Below are 17,335 nucleotides of genomic sequence, written 5' to 3'. Positions count from 1 at the left end.
TGCACTGTGATAGTCTCAGAGGTCCGTTTAACGCACATAGAGCATCATGAAGAACAAGGAGCACACCAGGCAGGTCCGAGATACTGTTGTGGAGATGTTTAAAGCCGGATTTGGATACAAAAAGATTTCGCAAGCTTTAAACATCCCAAGGAGCACTGTGCAAGCGATAATATTGAAATGGAAGGAGTATCAGACCACTGCAAATCTACGCAGACCTGGCCGTCCCTCTAAACTTTCAGCTCATACAAGGAGAAGACTGATCAGAGATGCAGCCAAGAGGCCCATGATCACTCTGGATGAACTGCAGAGATCTACAGCTGAGGTGGGAGACTCCTTCCATATTACAACAATCAGTCATATACTGCACAAATCTGGCCTTTATGGAAGAGTGGCAAGAAGAAAGCCATTTCTTAAAGATATCCATAAAAAGTGTTGTTTAAAGTTTGCCACAAGCCACCTGGGAGACACACCAAACATATGGAAGAAGGTGCTCTGGTCAGATGAAACCAAAATCGACCTTTTTGCAACAATGCAAAACGTTATGTTTGGCGTAAAAGCAACACAGCTCATCACCCTGAACACACCATCCCCACTGTCAAACATGGTGGTGGCAGCATCATGGTTTGGGCCTGCTTTTCTTCAGCAGGGACAGGGATGATGGTTAAAATTGATGGGAAGATGGATGGAGCCAAATACAGGACCATTCTAGAAGAAAACCTGATGGAGTCTGCAAAAGACCTGAAACTGGGACGGACATTTGTCTTCCAACAAGACAATGATCCAAAACATAAAGCAAAATCTACCATGGAATGGTTCACAAATAAACATATCCAGGTGTTAGAATGGCCAAGTCAAAGTCCAGACCTGAATCCAATCGAGAATCTGTGGAAATAACTGAAAACTGCTGTTCACAAATGCTCTCCATCCAACCTCCCTGAGCTTGAGCTGTTTTGCAAGGAGGAATGGGCAAAAATTTCAGTCTCTCAATGTGCAAAACTGATAGAGACATACCCCAAGCGACTTACAGCTGTAATCGCAGCAAAAGGTGGCGCTACAACGTATTAAATTAAGGGGGCTGAATAATTTTGCACGCCAAATTTTTCAGTTTTTTATTTGTTAAAAAAGTTTGAAATATCCAATAAATTTCATTCCACTTCATGATTGTGTCCCACTTGTTGTTGATTCTTCAAAAAAAATTACAGTTTTATATCTTTATGTTTGAAGCCTGAAATGTAGCAAAAGGTCAAAAAGTTCAAGGGGGCCGAATACTTTCGCAATGCACTGTATATGGTTAAAAGGCTGTCTATTATGACCATGTGTCTGTTCATGTATAATGTGCATAAGGAAGAATCGGTTAAGTTAGGCCCCTATAGGGCATACCGCATGCATGGCTGCCATAAGACGGGACAGCCACATGTAGGGGGCCTGGGCGCCACGAGCCAATGATTCTTCTGTGGCTCTGCTACTGCAGTCCCACCTCCCACCCGCCGCTGCCAGCATTAGTGTTTGGTAGCTAGGGCCCCCTGGCATCTAGCAACCCACCACGTGGTTGGTCTGCCCCCAGCATTCAACCAAACTTTCTCCTTCAGACCTAGCTGCTATACTATGTTCCTGAGTCCTGGCTCCCAGCTTCCTATCCAGCCCTCGGTAAGGGAATTCAACGTGGAGGACACTAATAAGGGTGACACTGATGAAGGGATCTCTAATGAAGAGGACACTGATAGATGGACCTTTAATGAGGGGGGCACTGATGGTGGGAACTCTAATGATGGGGACACTAATGGGGAGCCTTTGAATGAGGAGGACAGTGATGGAGGGACCTCTAATGATTGGAACACTAATGGTTGGACCTCTAATGATGGGGACACTGATGGGGGACCTCTAATGAGGGGGACATGGACGCAGAGTGTCACAGTGCGGAGAGCTGACTCTGTGATTATCCCGTCACCATCTGCCCCCTTTAAAACCAGTCATGAAGTGTGGTACCTAGGCTAGGTGACAGGTTCTCTGGTGTTCAGTGTTCTGGTTCCCTCCCTTAATGGATTGGTCGGTTGCCCAAAAGTAGCAGAGACCTCACTCGCAGCACAGAGACCTCATGAAGCTGACTGCATGGTACAGGAGAATGGAAGGAGTTAATTAAGTGCACGCATGAGGTCTGTGCTGGATGAATGATGGGACCCCATTCTGTCACTCGGAGCAAGGTGACAGAGGTACGCTGGACAGGGGGAGAGGTCATAGGCTCAGCGGTGTCCCTCCTAAATGCAACATACAACAAGTGAAGGTGTGTAGTGATAGAGGACAGGTCTCTTGCAGAAGGACTCTGTACTTTCATTGCTGCACACTATGTAAGTCTCACCTCTAAGCTGGGGAACTATACTGTTTTATTCTCACATGAAAGCGGTCCCCACCTGGTCCCAGGTAAAAGGTACCCCCCACATGCAGGACGAGAGGCCAATACTTTTTACATATGTTTTTAAAATGTGTTTTGTTATGTATAAATAACATTTTGTTTTAGTTTTATCCAGATGGCTTGACTAATGATATATTGTTAAATAGGGTGTGGGTAAAAATCCATTGTTATGTAGGCTCTGGTGGGGATCACAAAAACATACTGGTTTTCTTTGGTATTAATAAAAGCGACCAGTAGTTGTACTCATAGTAGTTTTTGCCTCCCCCATTCAAGTGGAGTGAGATTACACTAAGAAGCAAAAATGAACATATTATTTTTCACATCCTCTTTGAAGCAGAGGAGGTTGGGGGTTATATTATGGGAACAATTTAGACTGACCCAGTATATTGCTACAAAATTATACATTTACTAAAATATTATCCACGTAAACTTGGCTTAGAATGTCAGCAAACATTATACAAGGAGAATATTTTTCCTTTTATACTTTTACTGTTTGTAGTGTTTCTTTAAATTTTATTACTGGTCTTAACACATACTGTACTTTCCTATTTGGATGATTGTACCCATAGTTGTATGTTTTAGAGTATCTGTTGTAAATATCATGCTTCTGAAAAGCTGAAACATGCAAACACGTACAACATGAAATAAACCTTCAAAAAAGGAACAGCTCAACCCACTGTAATATGAGGTTAAAAAAAAAAAAAGTCAAGTCTTTATTATTATGCAAAAGGGATAAAAACAAAGCAAATTCCTGTCTTACCTTAAAGTGCTTGTAAACCTCAAACATGAAATATGAACAAAGCATGTCCCTCTATGGTCTCAATTAAGAGCACCAACTGTCACTTTTGTCTGCTGCTGCGTTCCTCTGCTATCTATCAGCATGAATCCCTTCTGAAAAGTTTTCCTGACACCAAGAGAAACATGGTGACAGGGGAGGGACCTCCAGCAGATTGACAGCCTCAGCTCTGTTCCTGTGTGCTGTGTGGAGGGGGTGTGTCCCTTCCCTCCAATCAGCTCTCAGAGCTCTCCTCACTGAGCTCTGCACAGTTAAACTTCAGTTCTCCGCCTACTTTTTTCTGAACTCTTAGACAAGCTTTATAATTCAGCACTTTGAACAAATGTAGAGAAGAGAGGGTTGAAGATAGACAGGTACAACATATGCAGAATAATTAGTTTCATCTCTATGTATCACCTGAGGGCAGTCACTTCACTGGGTATATGTAGGGTTTTTCAACCATTTTAAGTTCTGAAGAGTTATAGTGGCTTATCTCCTGTACTGAAAATATTTATTTTTGTGAAAACTGTGAGTGTCTCTCAGGGTGCACTAGCAGCATCAGCAAGTCAGATAGAGGCCACTACAATTCCTGGCTGGAGGTTACATAGTTACATAGTTAGTAAGGTTAAAAAAAGACACTAGTCCATCCAGTTCAACCTATGATGTGTGTGTTTGTGTGAATAGTACATTGTATGTTGTGGTCGTTAAGGTGCCCATCTAATAAGTTTTTGAAACTATCGATACTCCCTGCTTATACCACTGCTTGTGGAAGAAAATTCCACATTCTTACCACTCCGACAGTAAAGAACCCTTTACACAGTTTAAGCTTAAACTGTTTCTCTTCTAATTTTAGTAAATGGCCACGTGTCTTTTTAAATTCCTTTCACTTTCACTAAAAAGTTTGTCGCCAGTACGGTATTTGTACATTTATATCATATCCCCTCTAAAGCGTCTCCTCTCCAGATGCTTGTAGTCTTTCTCCATTGCTAAAGTCCTCCAGTTCCTTTATTAGCTTTGTTGCCCTTCTCTGGACTCTCTCCAATTCCAGCACATCCTTTCGGAGGACCGATGCCCAGAACTGGACGGCATACTCAAGATTGGCTGGACCAAAGTCTTGTAGAGTGGAAGAATTTTTATTTTATCTCTTGAGTGAATCCCCTTTTTTATACATGTCAGTATTCTGTTGGCTTTGTTTGCAGCCACTTGCCATTGCATGCCATTGCTGAGCTTGCTCATCTACTAGGACCCCCAGGTCCTTTTCCATCCTAGATTCCCCCAGAGGTTTTCATCCCAGTAAGTAACTTGCGTTCACATTTTTTGGCACCAAATTGCATTACCTTACATTTTTCAACATTAAACCTCATTTGCCATGTGGTTGCCCACCCAACTATTTTGTTCAGGTCTTCTTGCAAGGTTCATGAAAGGTTTCCACATCTTGCGTAGAAGTTATTGCCCTGCTTAGCTTAGTATTGTCCGCAAATACTGAGATTAAGCTGTTTCTCCCATCCAACAGATCATTTAATGAAAAAAATTAAACAGGATTGGTCCCAGGACAGATCCTTGGGGGACCCCACTTTCCACACCAGACCATTCCCAGTACATCGCCATTTATCACCACCCTTTGGACTCGCCCCTGAAGCCAGTTTTCAATCCAGGTACTCACCCTATGATCCATACCTATGTAGCTTAGTTTGTACAGTAAACATTTGTGGGGAACTGTATCAAATGCCTTTGCAAAATCCAGATATACCACATCAACAGGCTTTCCTTCATCTAGATGGCAGCTCACATCTTCATAGAAGGTTAATAGATTGATCTGGCAAGAACGATTCTTCATAAATCCATGCTGATTACTAGGGATTAGGCTCTGTTTGAATCAAATGTAAGTTCGCTCACTGTTGCAGTGCATTGATTGCTGATGATTGGCTAAAGTATGCACCTGACCTGTATGCTTTGGCCAATCACAGCACAATGTACTGTGAGAGCCATGACTGGCCAAAGGCAGAGTGCCTTTGGCCAATCATGGCTCAGGGGCTATGTCCACACCCCACAATATATAAGGCTGCTGTGTGACAATAGAGATTAGGCAGGTAGTTAGTGGTTAGTGAGTTCAGTCAGTTTGGTGCAGTCAGTGTAGTGTACAGGCATACTCTACTTTTAAAATGTATAGTTATGTTGTAGTCCTGGGTCCCCTCTCGGTGCTCCCCAAGTTTTGTGTCCCTGTCACTTATGGTTCATGAGCAGTGCCATGTCAAGCTGACCAAGATTTCCCATAGACCCCAATGTTAAAGACAGGGAGCAGTGCCATGTCAAGCTGACCAAGATTTCCTATGGAAGCCAATGAGCACTGAAAGCTGGAAATTGGTCTAGGCAGGAGGGGGGTGAAAGTACCCTGTATTTAAGTGGTTAAGGGGAACCCTATGACAGAATTTAAAAAACAAACGACGTGGAGTATCCCCCAACAATCTATACCAGGCCCTTTAGGTCTGGTATAGATTTTATGGGGAACTCCACGCCAAAATGAAAAGAAAGACGTGTGGGGTACCCGCCAAAATCCATCCCAGACCCTTATCCGAGCATACTGCCTGGCAGCCCAGGAAAGCGTTAGATAATTATTCCAAATTCATAATTCGGCACTTATTGCAATTATATTATATTCACGGCAAGCTTTCAAAATATATTTGGTTTTATGATTAATCATAATATTATTATGTGTGAATGATCTTGATCAGGTGATTAGTGATGAAGTTCTTCAGCTGAGGCAGTAAAATGTCAGATATTTCTGGTGTATATAGCTAGTTGGAAGAGGACATAAGGTGTCTTGTATAGAATATCATGGGAAGTCAAGAATACACAGGATCTAATACAATAAATAATACAGATATTTGTTTAAATAATGTTAGTTGGGATTAGTTTGATCTCAGTCATAATTAATAGTATTTGTATGTATTTACTTAATGTTGTATAAGTTGGTAATATGTGTTACTTAGGTAGATTTTTGGTTATATGACATAACATGACATTAGACACATTACAAGAATAGAGTGTTACATGTGGGCTTGTCAATCAAAGTACATATATGACTTTATGAATTTAGTACCTTCTCTTGTATAGAAATAACTGAAGTTAGCAGAATATATGTATGCCATACAAGGTTTTGAGCGTTGTTAAGTTATGATGTGTACATGTAAGATATATATAGCCAGGAGGGCACACAGGACAGACACGAGGAGAGATCACACACACATCACAGACTCACACACACAAAGACTTTACATACATATACTCATTGACAACCTTAAACAGGGGCTTGCTCTCAGAGACCTAAAGACCTAATTTCCTGCTTCTTCTTGTACTTGGAGCTAAGAGTAGAAGGACATTGAAGAACACACATGCCTATACAGCTATGATTTCAAGTTGGACAAATTTTTCATAAGTAGCTTTTATTCCATATATATTAACCTACACTGAACTGAACTGTTATAATTTTTACTTTGTATTTATGATGCCAATTGTGTGACAATAAATTCACACTTTGCTTTTAGGTCAGTCTGGCTATCAATGCTAACATCTGGAAACGCCTAAAGATACTAAAACATTAGATATCTTCAATATTTTACATTTTGTTGAAGTCAGCCATAGTGGTCATTTTTTTTCTCTCCCAAATCCTGGACAACTGGGGGAGACTAACACAATTTTCGATCAAGTCTCAGGAAAAAACGATCAAAGAACCTAGAAAGATGTGTTTGTGTTTTGTCAGACATGGGCAAGAGGTCCAGTTACTGAGCCGGCTGAAGGCGAGAAAATTTTCTGATTACGGTGAGTAAATAAAATATGAAATGTATTGATGACTTAGCTAGAGAAAGCAAGCTAGAGTTTAAAGATGTGTCTTTTTATCCAAACGACAGTCACTTTTGAAAATATATATACAATGATTTTTTACAGGCCAATACACAGATTGACAAATCCAGGTTTACTGTGCACAAATTACGAAAAAAGATAAATATTGTGCTACAGTTAGTAAGAATATTTAATAAGATGATTATTAATATTAGTATTCCTGCCAACAATGTTTGTAAATTAAATCAGATGGAGACTAACAATGTACAGAACACAGGAATACATGAAAATGTGTCCCAAGATTCTCTTAACTGTCCAAACTGAATTTTTTTGTAAATACCTAGAAGATCTTGAAAAACAAATAGAATCCAAAAGAAATCTTTTGTTAGAGTTACAAAATGACAGTAGACAGATTTCTGTTATACCAACAGATGATAAAAAGACTGAATTCAAGTCAAAGCCTCAACCTTCTTATATTCCGGAAAGTTCAGAAATAGAGAATGTTGATGCTGATGACGAAACAGAGATTAAACATAAAGACTTATTATGAAGAACTGCAAAATTAAAGTTGCAAATACATGACCAACTAATGAAAGTTTTAAAAGACTTTCCTGTTTATGACTTGGAGGCAAATGCATTTTCTAATGCATATTTATTGGAAACATATGCGGACCGTTTCAATCTGTCAAATGATCAATGCAATTACATATTTCAGCTGTGGGTTCCTATTCATTTTGCTAAACGAACTAAGTCACCTGTTATTAATGACAAGGGTTAGGAGAGATGATAGTGATGCAAAAGACAGACTGCAGCAATTGCTACTATGTACGACTGGTGAAGAAGTACTGTCCATAGAAATGTTAGAATTATTACAGACTACTGCAGAAGAAGACCATTTTGAGTTTTAAATTAAAGTTTGCAAAGCATATAAAATTATTTTTGGAGTAGACAATGAAAGAGACCCAGGTTTGAAACCATGTTTTGTGAAAAAATGCAATTACCTTGACCCAACTTCATTAGCCATAGCACAGGAATGACAAAATGTTAACAATATAGTAAAGTTTATTGATAAAATAAAGAGACAATTCAAACAGAGCAATCTCACATATAAGGTAGCTATGATTCCATGTGACAAAAATAGTCAGGCAACAGACATGTCAGAAACCACAGATTTCAGCAAGAATGACGATGACAGGTGCAGGCAAGTGAGACAAGGAGAGTCTATCACATGTTTTTACTGTCATAGATTTGGCAATGTGAAAAAACATTGTTGAAAACTTAAGAGAGACTCGCAAATAAAAGTTAAAGATATGGAGAATGAAAAAGTAGCTTTTGTACAACCTTCTTTATTATGTCAAGATAAAATTTTGACTGAATTGCCTTATGCCACCACAGTCAAACAGATCAGTAATTTGACTGTTAACAACAGTTCAGACAACATGGCAAAAGGAGCTGTCACTGACAGAGATGGTTTATTGCCAAAATTAGAATCACATCGAGAGTCAATTCCTATACCATTACAACATATTGCTCCAATTATATTTGATGAGAACGGTAGACCACATATACAAGGTTTGCGGAAAGGTAAAAAAATGAATTTTCGCATTGATAGTGGAGCTGAGATTAGCCTAACCAGTGAAACTAAATTCTCCTATATGTCATATAGTGGGTTTTAATAATACAGGTAATTCCACTGCTAGACAGGTGTCTAATGTAACATTGAAGTACCTGGACTAGTAAAAACCAACATTGACATTTGGTTTGTCCATGGTGCAGAGAATATACTTGGCAGTGATTTAATCAATAAACAAAAGTGGGTGATTGATTTGGCTAATAAAAGTATTTGGAAAGATCCATCTAGACCCAAATCAGTGCTAATTGATCCCTCTGTATGCAGTAATGTTGGTTCCATTACTGATATGTCCACAGAACAAAAATGGCCTGATACTTACTGATGGTACTTGTGCTTTAAAGGAAGTGGTACAAAGTTTTGCGTGTTTGTGGTCAAAGTTCAAAAATGACATAGGAACTTTGAAAAATACTGAACTGAATATTGAGGGAAAAGATCCAGAACCTCTTAATCGGAATGAGCTACCCATAGAATCAATTGGTCCACTTTCTGCCATTATTCAAGAATTTGTACAACTAGGAATTTTAAAGAAAGCACAATCAGTGGTAAATAATTTGTATTTGGCCTATCAAAAAAGCTGATAATTCATATTCTTTATCAGTTGAATTAAGGACACAGAATAAACATATCACAAATAACACAGTTCTTCCTGATAAAGCTAACATAAAGTTAAATTTGGATACCAAAGCTAAAGTGTTCTCTGTATTAGAAATCTCTAATAGTCATTTTTTAATCCCTTTAGCTAAAAGTTGTCATTATAAACACGCGTTCACATTCAAAAAAAGAGACTTATACGTTCACTCAATTAATACCTGGTCTAGGTATTGGTGATGGTGTAGTTCATGAATCTATAGCAAAAATACTATCAAAATTTTCAAGGCCAGAATGTATTTGTCAGCATGTGGATACAATTCCGCTGAGTACACAGAATGTCAATGAACATATTGCTCTTTTGTCTGAGTTGTTTACGTTGTTACAAGCTGCAGGCCTAAAATTAAACACGGCAAAAGTTCAGCTGATGAAAAGTCAGGAGAAATACCTTTGCATGTAAATTAGTCAAGGAAAGATACAATTGTTGCAAGAAACAGGGCCGTGCCTTGGCATGCACCCAGAGGAGGAAGGGTGCAGCCATGCATGCCTAATTCAACATGGGATGCTGTCTCTGAAGCCCATAAACACATCCATGCATCGGCAACTGTCCCTCCTTGTCCGGCCTTCGTGCTGTGTGGGGAGGTTCTGAGGGAGCTGCCTGGGGAAGCGAGCATAGAAGCCAGACTTCTGTGTTTACAAGTGACAGAAGAGCGGTAACAGTGAATATGGCCAACCCGGGGCCTATATAAAGGTAGGGGCCTGGAGCTGCAGCTCCAATAGCCCCTACGTTAATTTGGCCCTGAGGAGGACGAGGTAGCCAACACTGCTTCTTTTCAGAAATTTTAAATGAGGGTACACCCCAAAAGAGTGAGAAAGAGCAAAAATAGAACAATGGCTTGGTAAGGTCGGTATCCATCGCTATTCTGCACAAGGTACGGAAAAGTCCCGTGGGATCCATGCCTGGTTCATTTTAATGAATGTGAGCTTGTCCACATTGTCTCTGGACAGGCGGCTGCGCTTGTCTGTGATAACGCCCCCAGCCGTGCTAAATACACGTTCAGATAATACACTGGCTGCAGGGCACGCCAGCACCTCCAAGGCGTAAAGGGCAAGCTCAGGCCATGTGCCCAACTTGGAGACCCAGAAGTTGAAGGGGGCAGACCCGTCATTCAGTACGTCTAGGCATGTGCACACATACTGCTCCACCATGTTGGTGAAATGCTGCCTCCTGCTAAGACGTTCCATATGAGCTGCTGGTGCTGCTGTTTGTTGTGGCGTGCTGACAAAGCTTTTCCACATTTCGGCCATGCTAACCCTGCCTTCTGAGGTGCTGGCGGTGCCCTGGTTGCGTTGGCGACCTCTTCCTCCTCCTCCTCCTCCTCTGCCTTGTGCTTCCACTGTGGCCCGCTGTCAGGTGGGAATGCCAGCAGCATGGCGTCTACCAGCGTGCGCTTGTACTCGCACATCTTGCGATCGCACTCCAGTGAGTGAATTAAGGATGGTACGTTGTCCTTGTAATGGGGATCCAGCAGCGTGGCCACCCAGTAATCAGCACAAGTTAGAATGTGGGCAACTCGGCGGTCGTTGTGGAGACACTGCAGCATGTAATCGCTCATGTGTGCCAGGCTGCCCAGAGGCAACGAAAGGCTGTCCTCTGTGGGAGGTGTATCGTCCGTGTCCTCTGTATCCCCCCAGCCACGCACCAGTGATGGCCATGAGCTGGCCTGGGTGCCACCCTGCTGTGAACATGGTTCCATCTCCTCCTCCAGCTCCTCCTCCTCCTCATCCTCCTCATCCTCCAGAACTGTGCCCCTGCTGGACAATTGTGTCCCTGGCGTTTGTGTGTGCAGGAACCCACCCTCGGAGCCCCTTGCGAATGACTGCCCTGAAAGCCTTGGAAATGTTACCTCTTCATCCTCCTCCTCCTCCTCCTGTGCCACATCCTCTTCCATCATCGCCCGAATTGTTTTTTCAAGGAGGCATAGAAGTGGGATAGTTAAGCTGAGAACGGCGACATCGGCGCTTGCCATGTTGGTGGAGTACTCAAAACAGCGCAACAAGGCACACAGGTCTCGCATGGAGGCCCAGTTATTGGTGGTGAAGTGGTGCTGTTCCGCAGAGCGACTCACGCGTGCGTGCTGCAGCTGAAACTCCACTATGGCCTGCTGCTGCTCGCACAGTCTTTGCAGCATGTGCAAGGTGGAGTTCCACCTTGTGGGCACGTCACATATGAGGCGGTGAGCGGGAAGGCCGAAGTTACGCTGCAGCACTGACAGGCGAGCAGCAGCAGGGTGAGAACGCCGAAAGTGCGCACAGACGGCCCGCACTTTCTGCAGCAGCTCTGACATATCGGGGTAGTTTTTAAGGAACCTCTGCACCACCAAATTCAGCACATGCGCCAGGCAAGGGATGTGCGTCAAACCGGCTAGGCCCAGAGCTGCTATGAGATTTTGCCCGTTATCGCACACCACCAGGCCGGGCTTGAGGCTCGCTGGCAGCAACCACTCATTTGTCTGCTGTTCCATGCTCCTCCACAACTCCTGCGCGGTGTGTGGTTTGTCCCCCAAACAGGCAAGTTTTAAAACTGCCTGCTGTCGTTTACCCCTGGCCGTGCTGAAGTTGGTGTTGAAGGTGTTACGCTGTCCGGATGAGGAGGCGGTAGAGGATGAGGAATCGGAGTAGGAGGAGTTAGGAACAGGAGGCAAACTGAAGCGCCCTGCAATCCTCGGTGGTGGAAGGACATGCGCCAAATTGCTAGGTTGCTCAGGTTGAGAAGGTTTATGCCTCGCTTCAGGCTCTGATTGCACAGGGTGCAAACGACTCGTGTCCTGTCATCAGCACATTTTCTAAAGAACTTCCACGCTAGAGAACTCCTTTGAGCTGACTTTGGTGCGCTCGTTCCCTTGCTGCGTTGGGCAGTAGCGGGCGCAGTGTCTAGGGCACAGCCGCTCCGCTTCTGCACCCTGCTCCCTCTTCTGCTGTGCTGGTGGCTCTGTGCGACCACCGCCTCTTCCTCCAAACTACTCAGGTCACCTGCATGACGTTCATTCCATGTGGGGTCGAGGACCTCATAGTCCTCCACATCATCTTCCACCCAGTCTTCACCCCTGCCCTCCTTGTCGGTCTCCACAATTCTGAACGCCGCAGCAGTTGGCACCTGCGTTTCGTCATCATCGGAGACGTGCTGCAATGGTCCTTGCATGTACTCATCTTGAGAAATAAGTGGTTGGGCATCGCTGCACTCAATCTCTTCCACTTCTGGGGCAGGGCTAGGTGGATGGCCCTGGGAAACCCTGCTGACAGAGTCCTCAAAAAGAACAAGAGACTGCTGTATGGATTGGGGCTCAGACTGCTTGCCTGATTTCCAAGGGGGTGAGGTGAAAGACGGTTGGACATTGGCTGCAGGTGCCAACTCTGACCTTTCTGCAGTAGACTGGATGGGAGACAATGTGAAGGAACTGGAGGCACTGTCAGCTACCCAATCTACTATCGCCTGTACTTCTTCAGGCCTCATCACGTCTAGAGGCGCATTATGCCCTACCAAATACTGCTGCAGGTTCTGTCGCCTACTCACACTTGTGGAAGGTGTTTCACTTGTGCGTGTAGCTGGCACAGATCGACCACGTCCTCTCCTTGCAACAGGAGCTCTACCAGCAGCACCACGACCCAGGCCACGGCCCCTATTTCGCGGTCTCCTCATATTTCTGTAATTTATGATCTTGCCCTAGAAAGGTGTTTATTGAATAGCGGAACAAAACAACAACAGTATCGCACGGGTGTATCTGACAGTCAAATATGCAAACTATGCCGCAATTTAATGTTTTTTGCCCCAAAAGGGTGTATATTGAATAGCGGAATAGGAAAAAGGATAAAAAAACGGTGTATCTCACACGTACAAACACAGACTAGGCCCTGACTAAAATTTTGTGTACCCTAAAGGGAGGATGAGGAAGAGGATTAGGAGGAGTTGGGAACAGGAGGCAAACTGAAGCGCCCTGCAATCCTTGGCAGTGGAAGGAGATGCGCCAAACAAATTTAAAAGGTGTATCTCACACGTACCGATACAGACTATGCCGTAATTTAATTTTCTTACACTCCAAAAGGGTGTATATTGAATAGCGGAATAGGAAAAATGTTATAATACGGTGTATCTCACACGTACAAACACAGACTAGGCCCCGATTACAATTTTTTGTCCCCTAAAGGCAGGATGAGGAAGAGGAGTAGGAGGAGTTGGGAACAGGAGCAAAAACTGAAGCGCCCTGCAATCCTCGGCGGTAGAAGGAGATGCGCCAAACAAATTTAAAAAGGTGTATCTCACATGTACCGGTACAGACTATCCCGCAAATTTAATTTTTTACACTCAAACAGGGTGTATATTGAATAGCGGAATAGGAGAAATTTTACAAAACGGTGTATCTCACACATACAAACACAATCTAGGCCCCGATTACAATTTTTTGTACCCTAAAGGCAGGATGAGGAAGAGGAGTAGGACGAGTTGGGAACAGGAGCAAAAACTGAAGTGCCCTGCAATCCTCGGCGGTAGAAGGAGATGCGCCAAACAAATTTAAAAGGGTGTATCTCACACGTACAAACACAATCTTGGCCCCGATTACAATTTTTTGTACCCTAAAGGCAGGATGAGGAGTAGGAGGAGTTCGGAACAGGCAGGAGGCAGACTGAAGCACCCTCAAATCCTCGGCAGTATGAGATGCACCCCAAAAAATTGGAAAGGTGTATCTCACACGTACCAACACAGACTATCCTGCAATTTAATTGATCCCCAAAGGTTTTGATTGAATAGCGGAATAGGAAATATGATCCAAAAAAGTGTATGTATCTCACACGTACAGAAGCACACTAGGCCCCAATTACTATTGTTTGTACCCCTAAAAGGCTGGATGAGGAGTAGGAGGAGTATGGAATAGGCAGCACCCTCAAATCTTCAGAAGTATGAGATGAACCCCAAAAACTTGGAAAGATGGATCTCACACATACCAACACAGATTATCCCGCAATTTAACTGATCCCCAAAGGTTTTTATTGAATAGCAGAATAGAAAATATGATCAAAAAAAGTGTATGTATCTCAGACGTACAGAAGCACACTAGGCCCCAATTACTATTGTTTGTACCCCTAAAAGGCTGGATGAGGAGTAGGAGGAGTATGGAACAGGCAGCACCCTCAAATCTTCAGAAGTATGAGATGAACCCCAAAAACTTGGAAAGGTGGATCTCACACGTACCAACACAGACTATCCCGCAATTTAACTGATCCCCAAAGGTTTTTATTGAATAGCGGAATAGAAAATATGATAAAAAAAGTGTATGTATCTCACACGTACAGAAGCACACTAGGCCCCAATTACTATTGTTTGTACCCCTAAAAGGCTGGATGAGGAGTAGGAGGAGTATGGAACAGGCAGCACCCTCAAATCTTCAGAAGTATGAGATGAACCCCAAAAACTTGGAAAGGTGGATCTCACACGTACCAACACAGACTATCCCGCAATTTAATTGATCCCCAAAGGTTTTTATTGAATAGCGGGATAGGAAATATGATAAATAAAAGTGTATGTATCTCACGTACAGAAGCACACTAGGCCCCAATTACTATTGTTTGTACCCCTAAAAGGCTGGATGAGGAGTAGGAGGAGTATGGAACAGGCAGCACCCTCAAATCTTCAGAAGTATGAGATGAACCCCAAAAACTTGGAAAGGTGGATCTCACACGTACCAACACAGACTATCCCGCAATTTAATTGATCCCCAAAGGTTTTTATTGAATAGCGGAATAGAAAATATGATCAAAAAAAGTGTATGTATCTCACACGTACAGAAGCACACTAGGCCCCAATTACTATTGTTTGTACCCCTAAAAGGCTGGATGAGGAGTAGGAGGAGTATGGAACAGGCAGCACCCTCAAATCTTCAGAAGTATGAGATGAACCCCAAAAACTTGGAAAGGTGGATCTCACACGTACCAACACAGACTATCCCGCAATTTAATTGATCCCCAAAGAATAGGAGGAGTGTACGGAACAGGCAGCACCCTCAAATCTATTGTTTGTACCCCTAAAAGGCTGGATGAGGAGTAGGAGGAGTATGGAACAGGCAGCACCCTCAAATCTTCAGAAGAATGAGATGAACCCCAAAAACTTGGAAAGGTGGATCTCACACGTACCAACACAGACTATCCCGCAATTTAATTGATCCCCAAAGGTTTATATTGAATAGCGGAATAGGAAATATGATCCAAAAAAGTGTATGTATCTCACACGTACAGAAGCACACTAGGCCCCAATTACTATTGTTTGTACCCCTAAAAGGCTGGATGAGGAGTAGGAGGAGTATGGAACAGGCAAATCTTCAGAAGTATGAGATGAACCCCAAAAACTTGGAAAGATGGATCTCACACGTACCAACACAGATTAACCCGCAATTTAACTGATCCCCAAAGGTTTTTATTGAATAGCGGAATAGAAAATATGATCAAAAAAAGTGTATGTATCTCACACGTACAGAAGCACACTAGGCCCCAATTACTATTGTTTGTACCCCTAAAAGGCTGGATGAGGAGTAGGAGGAGTATGGAACAGGCAGCACCCTCAAATCTTCAGAAGTATGAGATGAACCCCAAAAATTTGGAAAGGTGGATCTCACACATACCAACACAGACTATCCCGCAATTTAATTGATCCCCAAAGGTTTTTATTGAATAGCGGAATAGGAAATATGATCCAAAAAAGTGTATGTATCTCACACGTACAGAAGCACACTAGGCCCCAATTACTATTGTTTATACCCCTAAAAGGCTGGATGAGGAGTAGGAGGAGTGTACGGAACAGGCAGCACCCTCAAATCTTCAGAAGTATGAGATGAACCCCAAAAACTTGGAAAGGTGGATCTCACACGTACCAACACAGACTATCCCGCAATTTAATTGATCCCCAAAGGTTTTTATTGAATAGCGGAATAGGAAATATGATCAAAAAAAGTGTATGTATCTCACACATACAGAAGCACACTAGGCCCCAATTACTATTGTTTGTACCCCTAAAAGGCTGGATGAGGAGTAGGAGGAGTATGGAACAGGCAGCACCCTCAAATCTTCAGAAGTATGAGATGAACCCCAAAAACTTGGAAAGGTGGATCTCACACGTACCAACACAGACTATCCCGCAATTTAATTGATCCCCAAAGGTTTTTATTGAATAGCGGAATAGGAAATATGATCAAAAAAAGTGTATGTATCTCACACGTTCAGAAGAACACTAGGCCCCAATTACTATTGTTTGTACCCCTAAAAGGCTGGATGAGGAGTAGGAGGAGTATGGAACAGGCAGCACCCTCAAATCTTCAGAAGTATGAGATGAACCCCAAAAACTTGGAAAGGTGGATCTCACACGTACCAACACAGACTATCCCGCAATTTAATTGATCCCCAAAGGTTTTTATTGAATAGCGGAATAGGAAATATGATCCAAAAAAGTGTATGTATCTCACACGTACAGAAGCACACTAGGCCCCAATTAATATTGTTTGTACCCCTAAAAGGCTGGATGAGGAGTAGGAGGAGTATGGAACAGGCAGCACCCTCAAATCTTCAGAAGTATGAGATGAACCCCAAAAACTTGGAAAGGTGGATCTCACACGTACCAACACCGACTATCCCGCAATTTTATTGATCCCCAAAGGTTTTTATTGAATAGCGGAATAGGAAATACGATCCAAAAAAGTGTATGTATCTCACACGTACAGAAGCACACTAGGCCCCAATTACTATTGTTTGTACCCCTAAAAGGCTGGATGAGGAGTAGGAGGAGTATGGAACAGGCAGCACCCTCAAATCTTCAGAAGTATGAGATGAACCCCAAAAACTTGGAAAGGTGGATCTCACACGTACCAACACAGACTATCCCGCAATTTAATTGATCCCCAAAGGTTTTTATTGAATAGCGGAATAGGAAATATGATCAAAAAAAGTGTATGTATCTCACACATACAGAAGCACACTAGGCCCCAATTACTATTGTTTGTACCCCTAAAAGGCTGGATGAGGAGTAGGAGGAGTATTGAACAGGCAG

This window comes from Pelophylax lessonae (genome assembly GCF_965119305.1).
Source record: "Pelophylax lessonae genome assembly, chromosome: 11".
In the NCBI taxonomy this organism is placed as follows: Eukaryota; Metazoa; Chordata; class Amphibia; order Anura; family Ranidae; genus Pelophylax; species Pelophylax lessonae.
Note: the sequence above shows the minus strand (reverse complement) of the source record.